Source organism: Monopterus albus, unplaced genomic scaffold (genome assembly GCF_001952655.1).
Source record: "Monopterus albus unplaced genomic scaffold, M_albus_1.0 scaffold97.1, whole genome shotgun sequence".
NCBI lineage: Eukaryota > Metazoa > Chordata > Actinopteri > Synbranchiformes > Synbranchidae > Monopterus > Monopterus albus.
This window is the reverse complement of record NW_018127977.1, coordinates 249738-277588: the sequence shown is the minus strand read 5'-3', so window position 1 is coordinate 277588 and position 27851 is coordinate 249738. Positions and strand designations below refer to the sequence as shown.

At 40.0% G+C, this 27851-nt stretch overlaps 1 protein-coding gene across 14 annotated transcripts in view; it reads left to right on the top strand.

The window, feature by feature from the left end:
- Positions 1-27851, top strand: part of LOC109965182 (teneurin-3) — a 620836-nt gene that overhangs the window by 380197 nt on the left and 212788 nt on the right. The window contains exon 1 of one of the 14 annotated variants that reach the window (XM_020609007.1): positions 6867-7417. The exons of the other annotated variants lie outside the window; for them this stretch is intronic. The gene's annotated coding sequence lies outside the window, so the exon portion shown is untranslated. Of the gene's footprint in view, positions 1-6866; positions 7418-27851 lie in introns of those variants that run through there. 14 annotated transcript variants of the gene reach the window in all.

The window sequence follows — 27851 nt, the reverse complement described above, 5'->3', positions numbered from 1 at the left end:
TTTTAGGTTTATATTTGGTATTATGTAGAGTAGCTATATACTCTTACATTTTGGTTGCTTGTGTCACTAAGCGGTTGCTGGAACTAAAGCCAATTACAGTTTTTGAGTGATTATAAGAAATAGTGTAGTAGTATCACAACACACACATACATACATACACCCAAAAGTCATATTAGACTTGTTTCACTATGACTTATTCCATCAGTTTAATGATTCCACACCTTAATATAAACTTCTGAAAAATGCTCACACAAACATACACATGGTATGAGCTTACACAACGCTGTCTGAGTCTTATTCACACATTCCCTATGAGTATTTTTCATAGACAGATTATCACCCAGATTTTTATTATCTTGAAGCTATAGGTTTGTGTGTGTGGCCCAATACATTTGGCAAATTTTCATCATGTAAATCTGAAAAGAGCAATCTGCATGGGCTTGTGCATGCTGCTGTGTGTGTGTTTGTGTTACCATTGGTTGTGCTTAAACAACAGGTGGGTAAAACAGCACATTGTGATCATTTGTCTTAAATGGTTTAGTTGCCCCCGCCCCACACCCCCATATAATCTTAGCAATCACTATTATTTAAAATGGGCTGCACAGAGGTTGACATGTACACACGCACACACACACACACATCCACAGAGGGTGCACTGGTCAAGATGATTACTGTTATTTTGTAGTCTGGCCAGGAGGCTGAAATGTCCGGACTTGCAAAGGCACTCTCTCTGTCACAACCACGCATGTACACATACCCGCCCCCCCTTCCCCGACGCGCACACACCACCACAGTGAGAGGGAATTATGCTACATTATCTCACAATTGACTCAAATCCCCTCATACTGAATGGAGATTTATGAAAAAGGCAAAAGATCTCTTTTCCTTTCTTGTTTTTTCCATCTCTTCTTCTTCTGCTTTGGAATTCTCACCTCATTGCTTTTTTTCCATCTTTAATTCGCCAGTTGGCTTGTTTAGGCCACTCTCACTCCGTTTCTTTCATCGCTCTTTGTCTTTTTCTCTCTCTGCCTCTCTCTCTCTGTTATTGTCTCGCACTTTTCATTCATTTCCATTTCTCTGTTGCCTTCTCTCTGTCTCTGGCTGTGAATTTGCCCAGTAGGGGTTCTTTACAATGAATGAAAGGGGAATCTATATCACACACACACACACACACACACACACAATTGGCGGGAACAGCTGAACTTGCACTGAAACATAAACATACACACCTCCCCCTGTCTTTAGTGATCATGCACACACACACCACACACACTCAGAAGTCCTATAGAGTCTATATTGTATGTGACAGTGGGGTGCACCAGCAAATACACTGGTGTTAGAAAAGTCTCACTGGTGGAAAGATGCCGACTGAGAAAAACAAAAAGAAAAGAAGAACTGACCAGTTAGTTTAGAACTCTTTCTCCAGCATTCTCTTGTTATAAGGAATTTAGATCAAAAATAACTAAAAAGATGGCCATGTTTTTCTCACTGAAGTTTATATTTAAAAAACATTCCAAAAATATATAAGATTTCTTTCTCTCTCTGTCTCTCTCACACACACACACATACACACATCATGTCTATAAAACTACCAATCTAGCAAGGAGTTACCATTTGTTTCTTGTGTTTTTTATACTCAAATAGTTTGACTGTAAGACATTTTAGCAGATGGCTGTGATTGTTATTTTTGCTGTAATATTATCCACAGCTATCCTCTATCACAAAGTGATAATAAGTAATAATAATTTTTTTTTTTATTGATTTTGCTAGTTTAAATTGTTAATTATAATCCAAAAATTGGGGGGAATCATTTATGAGATTGATTTTAACACCTCAGCTGCACCTACATCAGTGTAAAGGGACAGCATTCGTAATAAGTGCTGTAGTGTCCCAGTGGTGCTGGAGAGTAATTGCAACTGGAAATGCATATTGATCAGTAACATCTGGGTTTTATATTAGAGGAGCTTTTAATATCCACATTAACAGCGGGTAATGAAAATGTGAGTTTTCTATTTGACACATTGTGTGTCACCAATAAAAAAAAGTTATTCCTTTAAACATTTATATATTTAGACATAGTAATTTCTTCTCAGATGTGTTCTACTTTCTGTGCAGCAACACTAGGTCCCAAAGACTTCAAGGACCCACTGCTGGTGCTGTAAAGCACAACACAACACTAGTAGTTTAGAGGTAGCATCTGCAAATGTTTGATTGATCTGCCCTCGCAAACTCCTCCATCAAGTAGAAAGACTATATCATGTCCCTCTTACTGCAGTGCATGATTGATAATTTGGTGTCAGGCATGGTTTGGCTTCTGGCTAAATTTTGTTACCCTCCATCATGTCAGTGGAAAACAGTAAGACTACAAGACCACATGAGGGAAATCTAATAAGTTCTGTCTGAAAGCAAAAGTGTTGATAGCTATTCTGAATAACCACAGTCAAAGGCAGATAGAAAAGGCTGCTTTCCCAGAGAGGGGTGAGACAGTTCACACTTAAGTATTTCTCTGCAGGAGTTCATGATGTTGAACTTGTCTGAAAACACAAAAAATGAAAGAATTGAATAGGAAATGAAAAAAGATTGCCAGAGATAAAAGTAAAATCCTGACTATAAGCTATAAGGAGGAACACCTTTCGTTCAACACAACTGCTTCTAATTGAGAATATGTCTGATATGAAGTTTCAAATGAGGTTGCTGTTCTCTGCCCATGATGTTTTGGGTGTAGAAGAAGAAAGGAGGTTGTGGAGGCAAAAAAACAAAGAGAAACCGAACTAGATGAACTTGAAATCATGGATACTACAGCAACAAGCTGAAAGGGCTTTCCTGAACTGCTCTCTTCTCCTGCATTGAGTCGCTAAGCTCAACAGCTAGAATGGTCTCTCTTGCCAACGAGGCTTGAGCGCTGACGCTGATTCAATATGCTGAATCAGTCAAAAAGCTGCAGACAGGGTTTGATTAGTGCCAATAATGTGGGACACACCAGGAAGACAAGCCCCAACAGACGCTCACCAAGGGCCCGACGGCAGCCGATGGCAACTGACGGCCAACTGTCGGCTTGGTGTGTCTCGGCCCGCCGACATGTCTAAGGCCTTTCTTCCTTGCATTACTGATGCAGTGGTACAATAATATGTAGAATGCCATGTGTATTAAGATCCGTACTAAGGAAAATCTACTTTTAAAAGCAGCCCTTTGATTTTGTTTCTTAATGATATTCACAAGTTACTGTTAATTGCAAAGCCATTTTATAAATGTAAAGTTTTAGATGCTAACTCTAATTTAAAAATAGCTGTAATAGCATGGCCTATACTGCAAGGGAAATTGCATAATTTTTATTGGTTTAAAACACTGTGCATTAATTATTTGGACAGGCTTTAAAAGAAAAGCTTGGAATGCTTATTGCACATTACTCATTTGTCATACACTGATATGTTTCAGCTCCATAGTCATCAATCCCTTTCCTCTCACTGGAATTCCAAACCACATTTTTTATCTGCATTACTAGAGGACAACTTGGTTCTATATCTATAACAAAACAATATCATAAGGACAGTAAAACCTTTATGCACCAACTTTTCACAAACCCTTAGTGTTTTTAGTAAAGCATTATAGAAACATTTGCCCTTAGCTCAGTCGTTGGCCAGGAGCCCTGTCAGTGTACTCCTTGGCTAATCTGACACTCGTTTACTGGCAGACACCCATTCACTGGCGTCCATCCTGCTGTATTAGGGTAGCCAATAAGTGGACCCTGAGCAGGACCCATGGCTAGTGAAAAAGCATGTAAATATTTAAAAGACAGACTAACAGACAGATACATGCATACAGTACAAACATACTGTTTGTATATACCAAAAATATGTAATAAAAACAGCAGCGTTATCATTAAGGATAACTCCACATTATATATACTCGTATCCTTGCCAATGGCCTCTATGCCAAAATCAATACTCCATTAACCTCTATGGGAGATGATGCTTATATCATTAACTTGTGCGTGTGTGTGTATATCTGATGGGGATATATAGATTAATAAAATATTTAGGATGCGTGTACATTTGTGTGTGCCATGACTAAATTAGTTTATTGGGCACAAGATCATTCATCTTTGTATGTTTCATGTATATTAAACATCATCAGGTCATTTCTTCATCTAATGATTTTTGTCTTTTCATGTGTAGCATGAATTCTTAAAGTCACAGTTCCAAACATCTAATGGGCAGTTAACCAGCTGGGGTTCTGAAGGACTTACCCACTGGCAGCTGTTGACATCACATCAGTGAAGAAAAGCAATCTCAAAGGAGTCAGCACTAAGTTAAAAAACTAGGCCAACTAGTGTCTGTTTTCTGAATGAAATACAAACTTTATGGCATGAAGGGTCTTCCCAAATGCTATTGTTTAACAGCTAACACGAACTGGACTTGTCATGAAAGCAAAAGAAGAAATGCCTGAAACTTACGGCACTTCTTCAGTCAGTAGCACACAGCAGAAGTTGAATGCATGATCTTAGAAAATAATTATGTGTAAAATCCATTTTATTATCAAATTCAAATTTAAATGTATATTTATATATTCTATTTCCTTATGCAAGTAAGTGCAGTAAAGATTATTTAGATTTCATACTAACTTTAAGGAAACACAACTGATTTATAACCTTAAATCCATGTATGAGCCACACAATTGCCTAGTCTACAATGTCCACAACTGCAGCAAAGCTCTCATCATGAGGTTGGCCACGTCATGTTTGAAAGATAAACCGTGTCACACCATATAATCTGGATTGACTGAAACTACAGGAATCCTAGGCCTGCTTCTCTTCTACAGTGCCACAGAAACACTGGAGTTTACAGTGTACATTCAGCATTAAAAGCACATGGTTCATGAATTCCATGGTAAAGCATGAACCATGCCATTGGGCCATTACACACACTACAAAAGGGCTCTTACACTAACCAGGTATACGGCAAGCACATGCTTTCTGTCACTGTAGCGCACATGTGACTCAGGTACCTTGAGGCCTGGACAGTGGTTATAAACTACTAGTCTACACAAGGTAACTGAAGCCACAGTGGACATTGCAGCAGTTATCTTGATGCACGTTTTGGGCTGTCCACATTGCAACCTTCAGACAGCATGCATCTCACCTTGTGTTTCCTCTGCGGTATTCTGTTCTTGAATGCTACATTATAGGGTTCCCTCAAAATGTGTGTGCTGTTCAATCCTGATTGTGTCTCTTTTTTACCCACCCCTATAAAGAGAAGACATTGTTAACTTTTTGGGATGGAGTCATATTGTTTGGCAGTGTCACAGCTGGTGCAGAGAAACCCGGGCTCACTGAGGATTTTAATTAAGCTGCTTTAGCTTTGTCGAAGCAGATGTGTATGTATCAGTGCTCGCTGTGTGATCATCCCGTTATCCTCTGGTGAAATAATGAGTCGCCTCGTGTCTCTTGCACAGTAAAGTCACTTGCTCATGAAGGATAACACGGTGAAAGGTTGTCCATGTGTGAAATAATGGAATAAATGTACCATTCCCTCCAAGCGATAGTCCCCACTTACATGTACATAGGTAAGACTAACAGCGCCACACAAACTGAAAAATAGGCAATGGATTTATTTATAGATCAATTTATACTCATTTTCTGTTTCTATAAAGTTCTGTAAAATGTACATATCTGATACCTTTACTTTTTATTTAAAAACTGCTTTATAAAATAATAGAAAAAAAATCAAAATCAATGAACAATAATACATGCATATTTTGATAGTAATTTATATTATATTATATATTAATAATTTAGAGTAACATTGGTTTAGTTACTCAGATGTAACATTTTTGCTTTTGTGTTTAAAAAATATTAAAATATTACAAAGCATTTAAATAATCTACAGTGAATAAAAATATCACTGATGTCTAAAAATGTTGAGATTATTCTGCTAAAAAGGTATTTACATTTTCTAAATACACAGAAATACACACATCTGTACGACCACTGTCAACTCGAACACATGCGCTCTTACACAGAACACACATTTCTTTGGTGTTTGGACTCATCACACCCTTTGTCATTCTTTAAACACATGCACACATACTATACAAATACTAAAGAGAACATTTAGCAGCATTTGTGCACTTAGATTTTTTTTTTAATTCACTTAAATCTAATAATGGTCACAGCTACAATTAGGAGAAGACACTTACAAATTCATGAACACACCTCCAGAATAATCTGACAAAGACCTGTGACCTCCAAGTGTTTGTACCTTCGAATGCATATGCATGTACAGTATATGTGTGTCACCTTGTATAACACATTAATGCCTGTGGATGCCTGACTGCAAACGTGTGTTCGTCTAATCTAGGCCCCTTTGAGTTAAGCCTTGGTCACTTCCCTCGTTCTCTCAGTAGCTTAGGTTTATACAGCTGCTGCCTCAAACCCTAACTGCATACACACATTCACACACACACACAGCGTGCGTGCGTGTGAATGTGTGTATGAGAGAGTGAGACAGAAAAAGAGTGGCTGAGAGGTGTAGTAGCTGTGCTTTGAATACATATGTGGTCGAGAAATCGGGGAGATCAGAGGAAAAGAATGCAGAGAGAAGGCGAGAGAGAAAGGGGCTGCCTGTGCACCGGTCCTCCTCCTCCTCCTCCTCCTCCTCCTGCTCTCCCCTCGCTCCACGCATCTACACCGCCAGCCTCCGAATGCAGAAAGCAGAAATCCAGCCCCTCCTTCGTGGCTTCCCCCTCTCGCTCTTTTCTCCCCTTTTCCCACTCACCCCCTCCCTGTCAGCCAATCCCATCCTTCCCTCCGCTCCCTGGTCCTCATGGCTCCGCCTTCGTCCTCGCTCAACCAGCAAGAAAGCTTCCAACTTACAAAAGCATAGAGAGGGAGAGAGAGGGAGCGCGGCAGACAGGCACACTGGCACACGCACAGCAGAAGTGGCAGAAGCAGTCTAGGAGAAGGCGCTCACTCACGCACACACACTCACACACGCAGAGGAGGACGGCAGCGGCACGCAGCGAGTGAAAGGAGCTGGAGTGGAAAGGAGAAGAGAGAATAAGAATTTAGCATTTTGTCTAAGTAAGAGAGAAAAAGGAGCGAAGAGAGACCCGGGGCTTTGTGTCGGTGCCTTCGGTGTGTTTCATTCTCCATCGTTCACTTGAAGCTCAGAGGCTGGACGACAACAAGAAGTGAGGGAAAGACTGAGGTAGTCCCACACACGGAGAAAGACACCGAGACGCGGCGTGCGCTTCACGTAGCTTTTCCACAGAAGCGACAACAACCGAGGAAGACACACGGAGGTGTATTGTTAGATTTTCCCTCTGCAGGGCGACTCAATGCGTGCCTGAAAGGATCCTACGTGTTTTGGGAGCAATAACCTTTTAAACCGTACGAAACTGGAGTACTCACACAGACAAGGTAGACAACTGAATTCAGCTTTTTCTTGTCTTTTCTTCAAGCCACGCAGTGTGTGTGTGTGTGTGTGTGTGTGTGTGTGTGTGTGAGTGTCAGCGTGTCTACATGTCTTGGGAAATTTCTTGGTCTCTAGTCAATTACCTCTGATTCTGTGAATGCACTGACTGAGTGTGAACTCATTGACAAAAACAACAGCCAGTTTTTGTGTGTGTGTTGTGTGTGTGTGTGTGTGTGTGATAAAATCGTGCTAGACTGGGGCCTAATAGTTTAATTTGGTGCGAAAGTGGCAAAAAGAGAGCAACAAAGAGGGAGAGAGAGGAAGGAGCCACTTTTACATCTGAGCCAAATACTGCACATTTTATCATCCTTTATTTTGTTTTGCTTCTCTGTCATTTTTCTCGTACCCCCCCCCCCCTTGTTTTACTTCTGTGTCCCCTGCTTTCATGCCCCGTCTCTTCACCTTTCAGTCCCCTTTGTCTCTGACTCTTGGCTCTGGTTACTCTGCCAACTAAAGGCTATGATGCTAAATCAAGTGTTAAGTTAGTGAATAGGCCCAACAATCAGTCAACCCAGCAGTCAGCTTTTTTTTTTTCCAGTCACTTAGTAGTCCAGCCACCAACCAGTCAGTCACTATATCAGTTCCTGTCAAGCAGCCAGTTTTCTTAAGGCACAGACACAGAGACACACATGTATACATTTTTCAGTGGTTAATCATTAGTTTCAAGGTCTGGCTTTGATTCCGAGGTCCAGAATTCAGGGGCAATGGAGATGGGGAATGAGGCCTTAATTAGAGTACCAACCAATGTGGAGGACATAATGTGAGACATTTAGGACAAACTACTGTCAGTCATAGTTGTTGGCAAACTGACCAAAGACATCTCAGGCTCTGGTGTCTCCCTGCCACCACCACTGAATGTGTGGATAGCCATCGGTGGAGCGCTGACAGTGCCCCTGTCACGGCTCCTGTTGCAGCGGCAAACTTAAGAGTCACGTACGGCCAACATAAGGCTGATTTCAAGTATGGATTAATTCATGGCCTATTTTCTTGGCAGGTTATGTAGCAGCTACATTGATGGACATAATGAATTTATACCTTTGTATCAGCCTGTAAAGGTCAAAGCTATTTTGCAGATAGAACACGCTGAAGTATGATGCCAGACTAGGACCAGCCAGTCACTTAGACTTTCACATAACATGTTCATCTGTTACTAGTTCTTCTATTCCTGTTTAACTGTAAGTTGTTGCTATGACAGTGAATTTATTAGGCTAAGAGCAAAGTGTTTTGAGTTCTGTTCTGTAAAGGAAAGGAGGATAAATCCAGTATACATGCCCGATTTCACTTGGCAGACTATTTTAAGCATTCATTTTTATCACACTGCTCCACTCCCTTCTTTATGTACTGACTATCAGTGAAGGAGAAATCCTCAGCACGGTTTTTAACAACACACCTAAGGCTTTGTGTGTGAAATACTTTTTAGTCAATGCCAGCCTAATGTTTCAGTCTTTCAGCAGTTTTCAGGTCATTGATTTTTCTTTTACCTCCTGATGAAGACGAAGAGCTGCGTTGTGCACATGAGCTGGCGACATCGTGACACTGTATTCACACTGTATTTATTAAGAAAACTCCCCTTTCACAAGCTGGCATTTGTTTATACGGCACAAGTATACAGGATTAAAATACATTTAGGACTTTTTGTTATCAATTGGTAGTTTAACGGGGTTTCAAAAATACAATGTTTTTATGTGTATTATATATTTGATTGTTTTATCTATTTATTCAAAGTAAATGCAAATCTTTACCTAATCCTCGTCTAAAAGAATAAGTCATCTGTGCAAGCTGTGCAAGTTATTGCGACTATGGTTTGATTGTCAGGCGACCTCTAGTGGCTCTAGTACTAATGACTGGTACAAAAGTTAAGTGAAGTAGTTTAAAAAACGACCAAGTCCAGCCCGTTCTTTTATCCAGGGAGCATTTCGTAACCTTACCTGTGTGTTCATTTTGTAGCAGTGATGATGATGACGGTCTTCTAACCTTAATGCAGTAGTTATTCTAACCCAAACTATGATCTCTCTTTTTGACTAAACCTAACTAATGTGTTTTTGTGCACTGATTCATCAAACGTATGATTTCTGAAGCTGGAGGACTTGTAGCTAGTGAAATGAAAACATCTGTTGGTGGTTGATAAATTGACAGGGAGGTTTTCACAAACAGAATTCATGGAAATAACGATGAATTTAAAAGGCAAACAGGTTAATGACAGACATGGGGAACACTGTGTTCGACCCAGTAAAAGGTTGGTAAACTCAGAAGAGCATCAGCTGATAATCGCTTCTGCTTGTAGCATTGTGTGTGTACAGTGTGTATGTGCGTAGAGGTGCGGGGTTCGGTGGCTGGCCTGGCGCTGCTGCTCAAACACAGAAAGAGAAGGCCGGCTTTTGCTTTTTGCCTAATCACTTCCAGACAGAGATTTGCATTCCACTGTGTTCTTTTTGTGTGTGTGTGTGTGTGTGTCTTTTCTCTGTTTTTGTCCCTTCCACCCCTCTCTCCCCACACCCCCTCCAAACTGTTACTTTTTCAATTACAAACATAAATTTTGAGATGCTTCTGAATCTGAAAACATGAGGAACAAAGCAAAAGAGGAAGTTGGTGATGGATTAAAGGAATTAATCCGTCACTGTGAGAGGAAACGCGCTTGAAAATGGCTGTGCATGGACAGACAGCACAGAGAAAAGGGCAGAGATGGTGGTAGAGAGAAGAACATGTGTAACTGATTAAGATTCCAGTAGGCCTATTAGGATTGATGTCAGGGCAAGAATTAAAGGGCTATAAAATTATATATCCCTTTTATATCGAACTCATAGCCTGAGAGATTCTGCACAAAAGGCCAAATGGTAATCCTGCAAACGTTTTTGCTCACATATGTTTTAGAGAAGGGTGGTTCAAAGTAAAATGACAATTAACTTTATTAACATTAGGATCTGTTACAATTTGTATTGTCTTAAAAATGTTTTAAAGCACAAAGCAGAATTTAGGTGCAGCTGTTGAGAGGATGTTACTCAGTAGTACAGTAGTAAGAGAATGAATATGTAACAGTGGTTGTAGATAACAGATGCTGTGTGCAATATGAGTGTGTGAGGTTTAAAATATTTAAATTGTGCACATGTATGGCTTAGAATAATAGTAAGAGTAATAGCTGTGGTAGTTTTTATCAAAAGGTCTTGTGCATGTAAATATATTTTCCTCTCCTAATTCTGTGTGCTCACATTTTGGGCCTTTTTTCGGCTTTTCTGGAACGTTTGAGTGGATTCAGAGGACAGAGTCTCAGACCAACCACTGTGACTGACATAGTGCAAGACATCACAAGGCGTTATCTAAAACTAGTATGAGTTCATGTTAGTTATACAGTAGGCACAGCTTGATAGAACGAGTGGTACAAAAAGCATATGAATGTAGCATAGCTTTATTAGCTCTTATGTCAACAAAATAATTCAATTATACAGAAACAAAAGAAGGTTCATTTAAATGGTTGTGAAGCTGTGAATTGTGATTCACTTTTTATCTTTATTTGCTAGTAACAAACAGAACTGAGCAGCTGCCTTTGAATTGGCAATGGGTTTAAAACAACACTGATGTAGTAATTATTAGGCAATAGCTGCTTAAACAATTCAGCTATATTTGATTTGGAGATTCATGTTAATGACGAATGCACCAGAAATAACAGACTAGGTCCTATTAAAGCTATTACTAGCTCATTTTGATGGAATAACTCACCTTTCTGTGAAAGTCTAAAACCTTTCGTGTTGCTTGAAGCACATTTCTCCCACATGATATTTTCACACATGTCAATTTGGTAAAGATAGCGGCAGAGTTTAAGGACACACTCTGGAGAAAGAAGTGCAGAAACAGTAATGTTTGACATTTTGAAAGCATTGCACAGTGCAATAGGCAACCACCAGTGGAAGCTAGACCCAAGTGGTAGTGCACTTTAAATCTGCTTATCAGAACCAGCTGTCAATGATCAGTTACTGTATATCAGAAAGTCTCTCAGTATTTTGTATCCTTATACAAGTAAAGTGCCACTTCTGGTTCTAAGTTTGGTAAATGGTCTTATACTTTTATAGCGCTTTTCTACGCTTTGCAGCACACTTTCACACTACTTGGTCATTCATCCACTCGCACTCCGAAACGCTCACACACCGGTGTCATCACCGGGAGCAACTGGGGTTCAGTGTCTTGCTCAAGGACACCTCGACATGTTGAGTGGACAAGCTGGGAATCGAACCGCTAATCTCCGGTTAGAAGACGACCCGCTCTACCTCCTGAGCCACAGCCACCCCCATGCAGTGTTTTTTTTTATTCTTTATACTTTATTACAAAAAATATATGACACAGAATTACACTTTCAAATACTTAGTAATCTTAACATTCTTATTCTTGAAAATTTTAAAGAAATATATATATATATTACAAAAATGAAAAAAGTGAAGGCATTATACCACATATACAAATTTTTATATATAGAGGCATTTTCTTTTTTGAACTCACACATATGTACAAATATACCTATGCACAAGCACCACACATCTTCCATAGATGCACATTTGTAGGCGCATACAAAACCTAGTAGCACCTATTAAATCATGTTATTAATAAACAATAGCTGCAGAATATTTGTTTACATTTCTTAAGAAACCCTGCAGATTTAAAAACTGTTTTGCAGAAATTCCCCCACAGGCCAGGTCACTTTAGGAGGAAATACGCCACTAGTGTTAGTGTACACGTGTTCATCTTTAGTTTCAGTCTAAAATTATTTTATTTATTTGCACCTATTTATGTTTACGCACTTGTCCTTAATGTGTGTTCTGTGTTGCACTCGTTCGGTGCCATGAGGCCCATGTAAATGTGTGGACTTTAGAGCTGGAGCTGAACTTTGGTTTGCAGACTAAAGGGCCAGTGTGTGTAAGTGACTGCTGGGGCAGACAATGTGACCAGCCAGCCATTATATGACCTGCTGGATCTCACCACTGCTGCTTACTGTCGGAGAAACACACACACACACACACACACACACACACACACACACACACACACACATACATATTCAGGTTGCTACACAGATATTTGCATGGTCACATGAGCGACCATGCTTGGGCTGCAGATTGTACCACCAGTGTTGTGTTTCTGCTCCGGGTTTGAGATACAGCTGTCAGTGTTATTCGCTGATTGTGTGTGTGTGTGTGTGTGTGTGAAGATAAATCTTGAGAGATTCATCCTTCTTTAAAGGAACTTGACTCTTCTATCTTCTCAATTTCTCATTTGTGCACTCTTCTTTCATTTATTTCTATCACCCTCTCGCTCTGTCACACACATGCACACACACACACCACCACCAGTGTCCCAATCCCCCCACCCTCTCATATATCTTGCTCTATGTTGCTCTCTCTCCACAAATAGAGCACTATCTCCTAGCAACAAGGCCTTTGAGAGTGATGCGTAAGATAGATTGGGTGTCTGCGATATAGGGGCCTATGTGTGTGTGTATTTATGTTTCAAAGCTCGAAAGATGATGAAAGTCACCAGAGGAGGGACATAACTTTTAAACATGAGTTAAGGAATGAATGGGATATGGCTTGCCCTTGCAAGTAATCTGTGTGTGTGTGTGTGTGTGTGCGTGCATGTGTGTTCTGCACATCTGTAGTAATTTTCCTGATGGACTGCATTAGCAGAGATGGGGCTATAAAACAAAAAATAAAAGTTAAAATTTTTCCTAAAATGCTTCAGACCAGTACAGTCATACACACATACATAGTGACACAGTGTGTAACATTATTCTGTAGCCATGCATACACGAACAGAAACAAGAATTTACTATAGTTCACACACAACACACTGGGGTGGCATATACTTGTAACTCATTCATATTATTTCAACCATATTTTTCCTTGTTTTAGTATTTTTCATTACATGCACAGACATTTATGGTTCATTTATCATAAGAGCCTAGTAGTAATATGTATTTACTGTTGGGTGTACAGTATGTGTGCCCGTGGGCTGCTGTGTGAGAAGTGTGAGCTGTTAGTTGGAATCTATATTGGTGTGGGACATACGTCATGCTCTCAGAGTGTTCTGCTCTGTGTCTGTCTGTGCACTGTGTGTGTTGTTCAGACAGTTTCTATTGAGAGGGCACAGCACCAACCCTTCTCATCACTAATTCAAAAGGACAAATTGGAAAAGACAAACATTCTGCTTCCCATTTCAGTAGTGAAGACAAATCAAAAGAAGCAGTCAAAGCCTCCACATTACTGTGAATCACATTCTGGTGTTGGTACCATAATGCAGGAATTCAGTATGCTTTTAACAACGCAGACTTACTGTAACATTTCTGTGTATTTGCTCTAACACAGTAAATGTATTATTATTTGACGTTATAGTAATAATTTCATATGCTGTAAAAGTTGTTCCAGTAGCAGTAGAATGCATTTACTGGGGATTCGTAATGTTTAAATATTAAAATATTTTAAACTAAATATTGTGATAATGATTAGCTTTCACTCTATCGCCATTTTATTGACTGTGTGCTTTAGCTCTTTGTAACGACTTTGTAACCCTGTCAACTCATCTTGTCTGATTTAAACATTATTATTTTGTCATTTTTCTGGAAAGCATGCCAATATTAGACACAGTATAACAGATGCTTAATTTATATTTATCTATAATATATATATATGTGTGTGTGTGTGTGTGTGTGTGTGTGTATAATCAGTAAATGCAGAAAAGACTCACAGCAGAGAGCTGAAGATTTAGGATAGTTCACACACAAGGCCAAAAGCACAAAGAGAAGGAGAGGCTGAGTGATGAGGTGCTTGCTGACTAAGTGTTTCTTATCAGAGACTGAGTCCAGATGGTTTGCCAGCACACCTCCTCTTCATCCTCTTTCTTGCCCTCTGCTGTTCCTTCTCATTGTTTCACCCTGTTTCTTTATTCACAGAGCTGCAGTCACTGGATCACTGTGCCACTTACCTTAAACCACTTATTATTCATTTTGTCTAAAACCAGATTTTATAAACATTACACCCAGGGGTTAAACCGTGACTTGTCACAGGGGGGTATTGTGTGTTCATGTAGGTGTAATGACCCTTTAAATGGATTTGAGGAAAACATATGCAACAAAGAGACATTTCTTTGCACTGAGGCAGCCACGGTGTCTACAGTAACCTGTGATACATTGTGTTTTCTTTATTAGGCCTGCTATCTGGTGCCTTATATTTTGTTTGCGTCACTGATTAGAGAACTTTCTTCCTTGCTGCTATCATTATTGGATTTAAGAAAACAAAACTCCCTGTAATATAACACTAAACACAAAAAACAAAAAAGCTGCGATTCTCCAGATAAAACAATAATTGGACTTTTGCTACAGTAAAAATGTGGTGACAACTTCGGTGGTGTAGGATTCATCGTGAGCATAGCTGCTGTGTTTCACTGTAGAAACTATGTGTACAGCAGCTGAAAAGCATTTAGGTTAATAAGATGGCACTGTCACAGCAGAAGTGTAAAAGAACTGAGTTATTTTACCGCTTCACCGCTGCTGTAAATTGGAGGAGCTGTGCACAATTTACACGTGTGGCCCAGTAGCAGTAACTGGAGACACGTATCCGTCCAGTTGCTGTTTGATGGTTACAGAAAAGGAGCTACATTCTATATTTGTTTGGTATAAGAAAGTGTCTGAAGGTTGATGTTAGAAGGCAGAAACGTGAGCGTTGCTCTGATGCTGCAGGAGACGGCGCCGAGCTCCACGATGGTGCAGTGTGGATGTTGGGAGGCAGAGCTCAGCACCGCTGGGCTCCGGCCCAACTTAACTTCTCTTTAAAGCTGTGAGGGTGATCGAATTATTAGAGAGAATAATCACCGAGGGTTGAGGAGTGCATAAATTATAAATAACAGCAAACACACTGTATATAAACTTGTGCCGAAAAACACTGAGTCTTCATACAACACACACACACACACACACACACACACACACACACTAACCTTTACAGTAAGCCTACATAGTTGTGAGGACACTCACTGATATAATGCATTCCCTAGGCCCTTATCTCAACTTTAACCATCACAGCTACACACCTAATCTCAGCCCTTACTCTAATAGGGCCGCACGATTCTGGATAAAATAGGATTCTCTTTATTGTTCCAAAGTTTTGCACTATGTCATCTTTTTACAGCCAACAAACAATATGATCATTACTGAAATGGAACTGTTTAAATTCTGCTAAACACAAAGACATAAGGACACACAATCTCAGCACCCTTGTATCACTGGCAGGCTGCTTTCAGGGCTTATCTAGCTGCTCTGGGAAATGAAGACAGATGACGTGATGGGAAAATGAACCATGAGCACCTGGAGGTGGTGGTGTGTGTGTAAGGAGGGCTGATTAGTGAGAGAGTGTGTGAGTGTACTTGTGCCTGTTGCTTCCTATGTGTGTTTATTTCTACGCATGCGTTTTTATGCCATGGACAGATTTTTGTGTGATTTGTGCCAGTCCTCACCCCTTCAAAGGGCTATTTGGACTAGAATCAGGTTTAGGTTAGGGATAGGGTTGGGGCTCGGCCTTAGAATGATGGCTAAGGTAGGGTAGGGAATGCACTGTGTCAGACAGTGTCCTTACAACTATAGAATGTTTGGCGGCTACTTTCTATTTTTGTTGGACTGCAGCAATGCGTTTTATCTGTTCTGCTGTTAAGCGTCCTGCAGGGAGCCATTCCTCCTGTTTGCTTTATGATGAAACCAAACATACCAAACCACTGGCAGCTACTCTGCTAATTTGTATTGGTCCTGTAAATAGTTTTGAGTGACTACAACTACAGTGAGAAAGGCTTATTGAGCCACTTCACAGTTTCGGGCTCATTTAACACCAAAGAGAAAGCATTGTTGGAGTTTACATTATCAGTCTTATCTTTGTGATTATTATTATTATTATGATGATAATGATGATGATGATGATGATGATTGAGTCACAACCAGTTTTGTGCCTGTTTTGTTTGGCAAGGAGCATTTGAGAGTATTCCATTCAAATGTTCTCATACTTCTTATGGAAACACACTATGCAAGAGAGTGTGTTAAAGGTGGAAGATGTGAGTGACCAGCTGGACATATACAACAGCTTGAACCACCGTCTCTATGCTTGTGTGTCCTGAGGGTTTTGAAGCTGACTGTGGACTTTGTCAACTCAGCAGTCTGCTGTGTTAAGCCACCTAAAGTGGGTGAACACAAACCAAACTACACCGTATTTATTCTTGTTTGAATTTTGGTGATTAATCTTTTAATTTTTAAATGATATCTTGGGATTTCCATTGGGTAGAAAATTGGATAATAAGATTCTCAGCTGAATTTAAGATGAATGAAAAGTCCACACCGAGCAACAGCAGTACTTAACCCAAGCTATGTTTACCAAGCGACTGTAATATAAGTCCTTATGCTTTACACTAAACTTCAGCTTGAAAGGATTTACTTTGAAGCAGCTACAGAGAGTGTGAGAGTCTTTTATTTTGTTGATTGAGCCATTTTATGTGTAGCATCTCTTTCTTAAGAAACTAGTGTAATCATAAACACAAACATACAGTGATCAGCTAGTATAGACTCATCACATATGTATACATTTGTGACCATAAAGGGTGGAGTGAGGACAAAAGAAAAGGGGGAATGGTGACTGAAAGGAGGGGAGAGTGTCATCTATCATTTCATTCCACCAAATCCTACAGACTCTTCAATTAGGGTGGTTTGTGAGAGAAAATATGAATGTGTGCTCCTTCCATTTAAACAGTCAGTCACCCTCACATAAAGACACACACACACACACACACAAGTGGAGAGGTGGAAGGGTGGGGAAAGAATGAGGGAAGCAAATGAAACAAATATTAGAGACAAGTGATGTACATAAAAACCTTTTTCTGTTTGTTTCCAGTGTCCTTATACAGTATAACAGTTTCCAATATTTATGATAACATCAGAGTTCTTCTAAATTGAGAAACCATTCCCACCCAAGTGACAGTAGCACCGAGCCTGAGTGTCAGTGTGCCTGGAAAGACATTCATCTATTGAAGTAAACTGAAAAGAGATAAATCTGCATAAGTGACTGTGTGCAAAGGGCTGTATAATCTCACACACACACACACACACACACACACACACACACACACACACACCTAACCCTGTGTCCTCTTTATGGTTACCTCGTCCTCCCCCCTCCTACCTCTCCCTCCTGTTTCTATACCCTTTCTCCTCCCTCTCGCCGACCCTTTTGTTTAGTCGTGGCAGGGGCAAGGCAGGGTCGCCATCTCAACAGGCTAAGGGGTCATCTTACAGGAAGTGTGTGTGACTTGTACTGCCATCGGTAGTTTTGTTAATGTGATATTTCTTTCACCTTAAAACAGATGGCTGTGATGATAGCTGAACACACAAATACATATGACAGCACTTTTTTTTTTTTTACATCACACACACATCGATCACTGCCTTGTGGTTGGAGTGAGAGAAGACATGGTGAGAGATTCTAATCCAAAACAGCTTCTATCGCTTTGCGTATCAGTGTTGCTTGATTAGCACCAGTTCATTGTCATGGCTTTTGTGTGGGAGAATACACATGTGAATTCATGTGTGCAGCTCTGCATTATTATTGTGTATCTCTTCTCTTTTTTTTATTCATTTCTCCTGTTGTCTCTCTCTCTTTTTACTGATTAGGTTTCTGTTTGCATAAAGGACTGTCACGTCTGGCATCCTGAGGAAATGTCACAACACATGTACGGGGGAGAGGGGTTAACGGGGAGGGAGGCATTTAGATAAATTAATGCAGCAGTGTGGCTGGTTACTCCTATTGGATTAAGGCTTCACTGCCACAGCTGTTATTTTAAAACAAAATGTATACATTATCACTGTTGTTCATTCAGGTTAAATTCCACTTTGTCCGTCTTGTCTGCTGTTAAAGTTCCAGCATTTGGTAAGAATGGATTTTTGTAAACTTAGAAAAGGAGCATGAAGATGTTACTTCTGATTTCCATGTGCAGGTGGAGTAAGTAATAGTGCTTACAGTGAGGGGGATTTTCCACTTGAGAAAAAAAGGAGTATCAAATGTATATTGTGGTTGAATAGCTTCCTGTTCTGCTGAGGCCCGAGGAGAAAGTGCTGTATTTGCTCTCTTTGACATGGGGTTGATTATTACATTTTAATGCAAAAATGTCAGCTCTACAAGAAACTTTTTAGTGTCTTGCACACACATTCCGTCAGCTCACTTGAGTAAAACAGCCTTTAATCGGGGGATGGTATCAAATCCTGCTTCACCAGCAATGTTTTGTACATGTTGCACAGGAATGCAAAGTGATCAAAATTGAGACCAAACAAAGGAACCGACTCAGAAATGCAGGGTAACACATCAGATTTGAAGCACTGATGAGGTTATCACCTTCCTATGGGCAAACCAGTATTTTAGCCATCAGACACAGGTTAAATGATTAGATTTGTTGCCTTAGGGGAAATGGCTCAGTGTACCACTGTCATCCAGTCAATTAATGAAAATGAAGTCACACCAAATGTACACACGTTTGTATCCAGTGAAATGTTTGACTATGCTTTGGTTGCAGGCAAATTCAGTGTTGTTGCAAAACACTACTTCCTTAGTGTTTTGATTCCTTCTCTAGATCTTTACACATTGTCCATAGCTTGCGGCTACTGTAAGCAGCTAGCCCAACCTTGAGCCAACTGGATTCTTCACTTTTCCTGGGAACACAGCCCAACTGTGGAGGGTTATTTAAGGGCCTAGCCCTGGGCTGTACTTTGCAAAATATCTTGCTCTGTCCTTTTAGCCACATAGGGAACCCATAACCCTTACAGTGCTAGTGTCTTTCTTTTGGGAATGAATTGAGGTCATGCTAAAGCTATAGAAAGACACCACTGTGCATGTGTGTGTGAGGGGAGCCTGGTATTATTCAGGTTGTGGGGACGTAAATCATTTTACACAGTCACATTGTGGGGACTCCAAATCCTCGTGGGGACAAAAAACAAATTACGAGTTGGCATACGGTTAGGTTTAGGTTAAGGGGCTGAATCCATCTCAGTGGTCCTCCCCATTTTGTCCAACAACTACACGGTTTGGAGTGGAGGGCCAGAGGCAAGGCTCGGGCCGACACTGGTCACTCAGGCTTCTTAAACTGTAGGCTGTCCCAAAACCATAGTAGGTAAGTCTTAGTTTGGTTTGGGGTTAATTAACTTTTGTGTCACGGTGGATTGGTGTAGGTTTGTTCAAGAGCCCATGCCATGCTTTTCCCTTGGTTTTTGACTTATCTACAATGTTGCAACGGTGAATTATCATCTTAGACGTGACCTAAAGCTCAAAAAATGAGGGGTTCGTATGTTCCAGTATTTCTATGCAGAAGCAACTCGGTTTATACAAGTCTTGCAAACTCTTGCTCATGAGACTTTTTTCTAACAAAATAAAGTAAGAATTTCCTAGAATGGGCATAAAATACAGGCTGTTATGCGTTCATGTGAGCAGTCACGGGCACGTTACGGTTAGTAAAATGATTTGGTTCAGGGTTAGGTAACATATATTCAAAGGTGGTTGGGGTTAGGCAATGATTCGAGGTGGTTAAGGTTTACACACACATCTTTAGATGGTTACGTTAGGGTAGAAGTCAGATGATTAAGGTTAGGTGAATCCCAATAGGTTTTATTCAGTTAAGAGATTGCAAACCTCTTAAAATGGTTAGGGAAGGCTAAGTGTTAGGCTTAGGCAAGTAGTGTTTATGTGTTAGGCTCCAGGAAGTGAATGTAATTTGTTTTATAGTGTGTGTGTGTGTGTGTGTGTGTGTGTGTGTGTGTGTGTGTGTGTGTGTGCGCACGCAGATGTGCAGAATGTGAGTGTAGTTGTTGCGCCCACTCAGCACAGTTAATACTGGCGGTGAGACTAGCTTAAGTCAACCAATTAAGATGACTTCCATATGTAGTGTAACACTCCCTGCCCACTCAGTTTGACAGGATGCTTGCTCTCTCTGTCTCTCTCACATACACACACACACACACACACTTGGACAGTCACTTTTCTGAGCATATTTTTCATCCTTTTTAATTACACTCTGATAGACAGGTTTATTTAATTTATGCATTGCATTTCATTTGAATATGCAGTGCAGTGTGGATATGGCTTAATTGTAGTCTCAGGATATAATTACATTTTCTCTTGTGGATAGAGACAGAGACAGAGTAGAGCTAACTACACCAGGCACTGGGCTAATAGCACTGTAGAACATCTCCCGGGAACATCTCCTTCTTACTCTTTACCACCCTACAAACATAAGCCATGTAGAGGTAGTATACACAGTACACACGTGTCGACTTGTCATCACCAACCTTCAGTTTTGGTTACACAGTAGAGCCATTCTTGTGTGTGTGTGTGTGTGTGTGTGTGTGTGTGTGCCTTTGTATTACTTACATTATAGGGACCATAACCTGTTAACACACTCACATTGTTGGGACTCGGCCATCCCTGTTCATTCAATTTTAAGGTGGCAACATGGTTTAAGGTTAGGGTTAAGTTTAGGATAGATCTACAGGAAATGGATGCAAGTCAATGTAAAGTTCCTACACGGAATGTGTGTTCACCTTGGCTGAGTCTAAAAAGCTCTGAATATGAAAATGGGATGGATTGTCATGGGCTTGGAGGCTGAGACCAGCAGCTCCTCTACAGCAGAGAGGACAGGGGAAAGCCATAGGTACCATTTCAAAGTAAGGATAAAGAAATTAGAACTTTACATTTCTGACTGGGATATTATGCGCTCCCAAACTTGCTATTTGGGGCGCAGGTTGTGAAACAACTTTGTCCTAACAGAGGGTTGCACTTCTATAAAGGCTAAAAACCACTGTATAACAGTATGTTATGTAGCACTTCAGTCAGTTACACTGTATCTACAGTAGAGAGGTGGCAGTGCTGTGTTTACTACACAGTTTTCAGATTTGCACAGCCTCCTGTTATATCTTATTTAATCACAATCAGAAGGTCAGTCTCATGAAAAAGTCTCTAAAGTTCTTTATGATAATTTTTATAGCTGAAACACTGAATTATTAAGTATTTGTAATTTGTGCTCTTTATCAGTGAGTACTCAAATGTAAGTAAAAAAAAAATAGATCAAAAGTGTTTACTGTCATATGCACAGTAAGGAAACATGTTTCCCTGCACAATGAAATTCTTCCTTTGCTGTCCACAATGAATGCCAAACAATATAAAGTCTTAAATATAAAATAGATAATAATACAAAATAAAGGCAATTTTAATTTCAAGTACTTGTACTTGGTCTGAATAAAGTGCTATTGTGCATCCTATGTTTTGAACCCTTCTTGATGCTGACATTAGATAAAGGTTTCATAATATTCAGGAGAGGTAACTGGCTGACTTTGAAAGAATCATCATGACTTAGTCCAACTGGTTTGTTTTCACTGTGCTGTAGCTCCTGGATGGCTGCAGCTGCTGTACTCTTAAATGTTTGTTTCTTTTCTTACTGTCATATATCGTTAAACTCTAACCCCAAACCTGGCTCACCGGCTTCAGGCTAATTGCCCCACAAAGGTACAGCCTGCCATAAAAAACGTATCTCATTTTGTTAGGCTGTCTTGCACGGAGGTGCGTGGTGTTCCAAACAAATTTATAGAGAACCACATGGGGTAAAGTGATGCATTTTATCTTTTTATCTTTTGTCCTTTTATCATTATAAGTGTATAAGTGTTTTTTTGTCTATGTGTATGATGCTTCAGTCAGGGCTGAATGTGCACCCCCCACTGCCATAACATTTTAAAAGGATCTGTTAAAAAATAAAAATAAGAATAAAATCCTATAAAATAACTGAAAAGGATCAATCAGGGAAACTCTTTCTGGAATTCTTACCTAAATTGATTATTCATTTGAATTTGATAATGATTTTACATTCCTTTTATAAATGCTTTTTATCTTCACCCAATTCCGCCAGTTTCTTTTAAAGCATGATGATTGTCCAGCTTGGAATGCAATGCTACAGTAGTAGCTCATTGCATGTTGACTGAGCCTGTTCTTTTAAAATGCCAGAGTGAAGCTACAGATCTTTAACTCCTATGTTTTATCAAGATTTCAAGGTTTTCAGTTAAAGAAAAACAGGTTTGTAATGATTTTATTTTATAAATATATATGTAAAACCACAGCAAACTATTTTGTCTGGTAAAAGCTTGATATATTAGTTATTATGTTGCATTTCAATGAAATTGAAAAATAAAAAAAAGGGTGAGTGTAAGTGAAAAAGCTTTTTGCATATTGTCAAATTTACTGTGATAATAACTGTTCTTAAAAATAATTGACTTCATTGTGTGTATGTGACTCTAATTTCTGCTTGTTGCAATCACCACACTAGTGCTCCAACAAATTGTGTAATATGGTTATTTTTTAAAATATAATAAGTAATGCTTGGTTTGGTTTGACATGCTCTCTGTCTGACGTTGCAGTTGTGCGACTGTTCTGAAGGCTCGTGCTGCCGCTGTACTGACTCACACCATATGTTGGGTGTTCCTGTTATTTTGTCCACACAAAGAGGCTGGACAATAAAAGACACAGGACTTAGATTGAATTACTAGACATGAGCTAATATTTAGGCTGGAATTATTGTAGACATTTGTGCAAGTATGTGTTCAAAGCTTTTTTCATGTTCCCCAGGTTTACTGGCTCATACTGTGTTAATAAATACTGCTCAGTATGAACAGTGCTTACAAAACCATCAGGTGGATGTTTGTGAATCCCCTTCTGGGTGCTTGTGAGCAATCCTGCATTCGTCTGTGTTTCTGTGTCTCTCTGTGTAGGCATTAGCCACAGCCGGAGGCGTTATGTTATCAGGTCGTCCATCCGGCTGGCCAGCTGGCCCATTCTTGTGAATGTGATCTGTCAGGAACGCCTTGAGGGAATTTCTTCAAATTTGGCACAAATGTCCACTTGGACTCAAGGATGAACTGATTACATTTTGGTGGTCAAAGGCTGAGATCAGTGACCTCATGTCTGCCTTCGCCAACCAGTCTCAATTTTACTGGCTGGTGGAGACATACAACCATGAAGCAGTAATTCTAGTTTTGTATGTGCACTGGAGTCTGTGCATGACTTGAACCATGTGCTTTCATTTCCATCCTTTCTTCAGGAATCAGCAACCGGTGTTCAGCTAAAGATTCCTCACAAAAAACAAATACAAATTGGAGGCATCACAAAAAGCCTTGTTGTGAAACCGTGACCTACAGCTCAACATTGATATGGAGTCTTTTACCGCTCCATCTGTCATGCCAAAGTTTTTTATTGATTTTTAATGAGCTGGGGTCTGAGAGTAAGGCAATAATTTATGCATTCTGATCATAGACTGAGAACACTGAACAATGTAACAACCCAGAAATAGAAGCAATTAACCTTTTAAGGTCTGTAGTGATTTTGTTGTTTGGTAGTAAATGTTACCTTTATTTGTACTGAATAGCTGGACTGAACACGCAGGTGGTTATAAAGACACCTGTTATAGAGAAACAGCTCACACAGGTCACCAGCGCATTTTCATGAGAGGAAAGCTGAGAACAAGCACCCTCCACACAGAAAGGCACAGTAGGTCATTTCTTTTGCAGTAGTTTCAGAGTTGTCTATGTAAGACTCTAAAGTGAGTGTCTTCAAACCATTTTGTGAAACAAGCGTATACAACTGGAGCGTCTGTGTTTATGTGATACTGAACAATATCTTTCCATATTCTTAAAAACAGCCTGACTTTTGAGAAGTACACACACACAGACTAATCCCCACACACAATCAAATGAAATCATAACAGATAAGCTGAGAGGCACGGACAAATACTAGGAGAGCTATACAAAGGAAGGATTGTTAGAAGAGAGTTAATGAGAAAAGTGAGCAACAGAGACAGAGGGAGAGACACAGAGAGACCTTAAGTCCAGTCCCGTCCAGAGATGCAGAGATGTGTATGTGGATGTTCCAGTGAATGGACAACAAAGCGCATCGCTCTGATTTGCAGCAGGCCATCACTGTGGAAACGGATTAGTGACCTAAATCACAGCAAGGTCCCACTCAGGTACACTCTGTGGCTGTGTGTGTGTGTCTGTGTGTGTGTGACATTTTGGTGGCTGTTTGTGTCTATGTTTGTACATGTCTTTATTACATCATGCAGACAAATACTCTTTTGCTTACCTTGTTATGATCATTCACTGCTATTCACTGTCGAATTTGGGCTACACAATGGTATTCACTGCTGAACAACAACACGCCATGCATTTTCATTGGTACTGGGTGTTAAATGTTGTTTTTTAGTGCAGAAACACTGGTGGTAGAATAGGTGCTAAGGTAGAGTAGGCTACGTTAGCAGCATGGCTAACCAAAGCACAATGGAAACTCTCAGGCTGGACAAGTGAATGAAGCTACTCATTTTGACTCATCACAATGTGGCCGTATTGTACATGCCTACAACACTCCTCAGTTTTTCTTCCTGAAAGATTAGGGGTTAGGGTTAACCCTAACAACCCTATATGCACCCATGTTTCCCTCACTTGCACTTTTTTCTTGTCCCTTAGTCCTGCCTACATAAGATGTGAGGAAAAGATACAAGGAAAAAAAATGCAAGGAAAGAGGAGTCTAGGAAACATGTTTAACACATCATGTCTGATCCTTCATCTGAACCATGCAATTGCCAACTAATTTATGATGGTATTGTCGGTCCATAAAAGACTTGTATTCTCACTCATGACTCCTCCAAGTAGCCTTCTCACTCCTCAGTCCTCACTCTTCAGAGCAGATATAATAGTCATGAGGCATTCTGGATTGCACTGGAACGACATCTGGGTCAAGCAAGGAGTGAGGAGCAAGGAACAATCATATAAGAGACTTGAGATGTACCCACTGTTGTACTTAATGAGAACCAGCCACCATACCTACCAGTATACTTAAACATATTCAAGTTGGCTTGTTTAATATCTGGATTACAGCTGGGCAATTGATCCAATTTTTTTTTCAGTTATGATTTTGGCTTCCAATGATTATTAAAACAAAATAATCTTGAAACATGCGACACTCCGTTTTACTATGATGCTTTAATTTCCTCTTGATACAGATCCAGTTGCACCAAGTCTGAGCATTTTCTGCTCTCATCAGGTGAAATGAAACATTACTCGAGTTGACAACACCTAAGCTTGTTGCTATACATGCAGTAAAATATCCACAAGTCAAGTCAACAAGAGTAATTTTTAAAAACCATCCTCACACTTCAAATTGTAAAATCTACAACCTTCCACATCTGCTGTTACCTTACTCTTCCAATGCTCAGTCAGTCTTGTCACCACAGTAACACGATGACCTAAAGCTGTACCTTTTCCTCTCTCTCTTGATTATACCCCAGGTGCATTAGTATTCATACTGCTAATGTTGAAGTAAGTTCTGTAACAAGTGAAAAGAAAAAAATCAGTCTAAACATAGAGACAGAATGACGAAATAAAAGAGAAGAAGCAGAAAAACCAGTTGTTCATTTGCACACATTCTTCCTGTCTTTCCTTGCTGTTTTGATACTGTATGCCTCCCTGCCGGTGTAGGCTGACACCAACGTCCAATGTAAAAACATGTTTCTCACTGGAAATTATTCACTAGTTACAGTGTTTCCCATTCATTGATTTATTTGTGGTGGGCTGCAGCAATGTCAACATTGACCACCACATATTGATTTGAAAGAGGTTAAATCTTAGTTCGATACAGTGCCGTGTGTAGTGCATATATTCTTTCAGTCCCTCTGTGCCCCACTCTTTTTTTCTCACACACACAAACAAATGACAACTATGGGGCCATTGTTGAACAGTTCCTCCCCTCCGTGTTTTTTTTTTTTAACACAGTGTTGTCAGTTGTGGCGATCCCACTCTTCTCATATTAGCAAGCTAGTAAGGCTAGCTAAGCTAACATTAGAATGCTGTTACCGAGGTCAACACACTATATAAAGCATTGATGTATATGGTCTGCTCTGCAAGTGGATAAAGTTAATGCTAGTTCATAAACTGATGCTGAATGTTTGCCACCTCAGTCCCGGGGAATATCGACCGACACACGTGGGAAAGCCGATCAGTGTGATTAGTGATCCAGTTGATTCATTTTGAATATTTAATAGGTTCAATCAGTGTTGCTGAAGCAGCAAGAGAGGGTCAGGAAGAGAGAGATGTAGCAGAGGCGAGAGCAACAGCCAACACGCTGCTGCTGTGGGAGAGCTAGTGCAGAAGGGACAGGTCAGGTGAACAGCACACAACAGTACAGAGGTAGCCTACTATAGCATTACTATATTAAGTGGAAAAAAAATATTAAGGCATGGAGCTACCACCACAATTGGAATGTAATTCTGTGGGAAACACTGAGTGTCATACATGTCAATATAGTGATAACTTTACACTTAATACAATTTATTAAATTCCTTCACTACATAAAGTCTTCACTACATACTGTATATGAATCTGGAGAGACTTGCATGTAAACTGAGACTTGACTGGTTGTTGGAGGCATACAGTTGTGAGGCACAAAGTTTCTGTTTCTTTGGCTTTGCACGTGAAATTCTTCATCACTCATTAAATTCTGCTCTTAATCATCATAAAAGACATGTAGCCTCCAGTCAGCCTGGCTGAGCTCACGTCCTGCAAGTGGTTGCTCTGAGTATACAGTATCTGAGTACATTAGTGTGAGCTGTCAGGACTGATCCATAGACTGGCGAAGCAGACAGTGAGCTGAAAGCAGCACAGAGCTGCAGCCTGGGTTTTTGAGTTGTTTGATGAATCATTTTATTCAGTGTCAACAATATTGCTTAATGGAGCTTTAAATTACAGGGTAGGCAGGGTTGTGTTGTTATGATAGCTGTATTTTCATGTCGTTTTCAGTGCCTAATTTAATATCCAAAAAAGATTTAATGCTCAAGTACTTGAACACATAAGAAACAGCTCAAAGCTGTGTCACAGAACAAGGTATCTGACAGCTTCGTAGAAGCATTTTATAAAGATTTTGCCAGTGGTCTGTATGTGTCAGCTCTGTAAACCAAGTTGCTCATAATTGGCAGTTTTGAAGCAGTTTGATTCACTGGCTACGTTTCCACTTGATTGACTGCCTGCTGTGGTTCAGTTTGCTCAAGTCTTTATGCCTTTGTTCAACCAATAAGAGTTGAGAAAAGTAAGGTAATTTAAGTTACTAAAAAACTGTGTTATGACAAATGCCAGGTCCTCTGTAGTGTCAAGTATGAAATGTGGGGAATGTCTGTACAGCTGCAAGTTGCAGACAGAGATGAGCTGAAATCATAGCTGTCAGAAAAAGTGAGGGACAAGGAGAAAATGGTAGAGGAGTGGAACCACAAATCAGGATTAGATTTTAATCCATCAGTTAG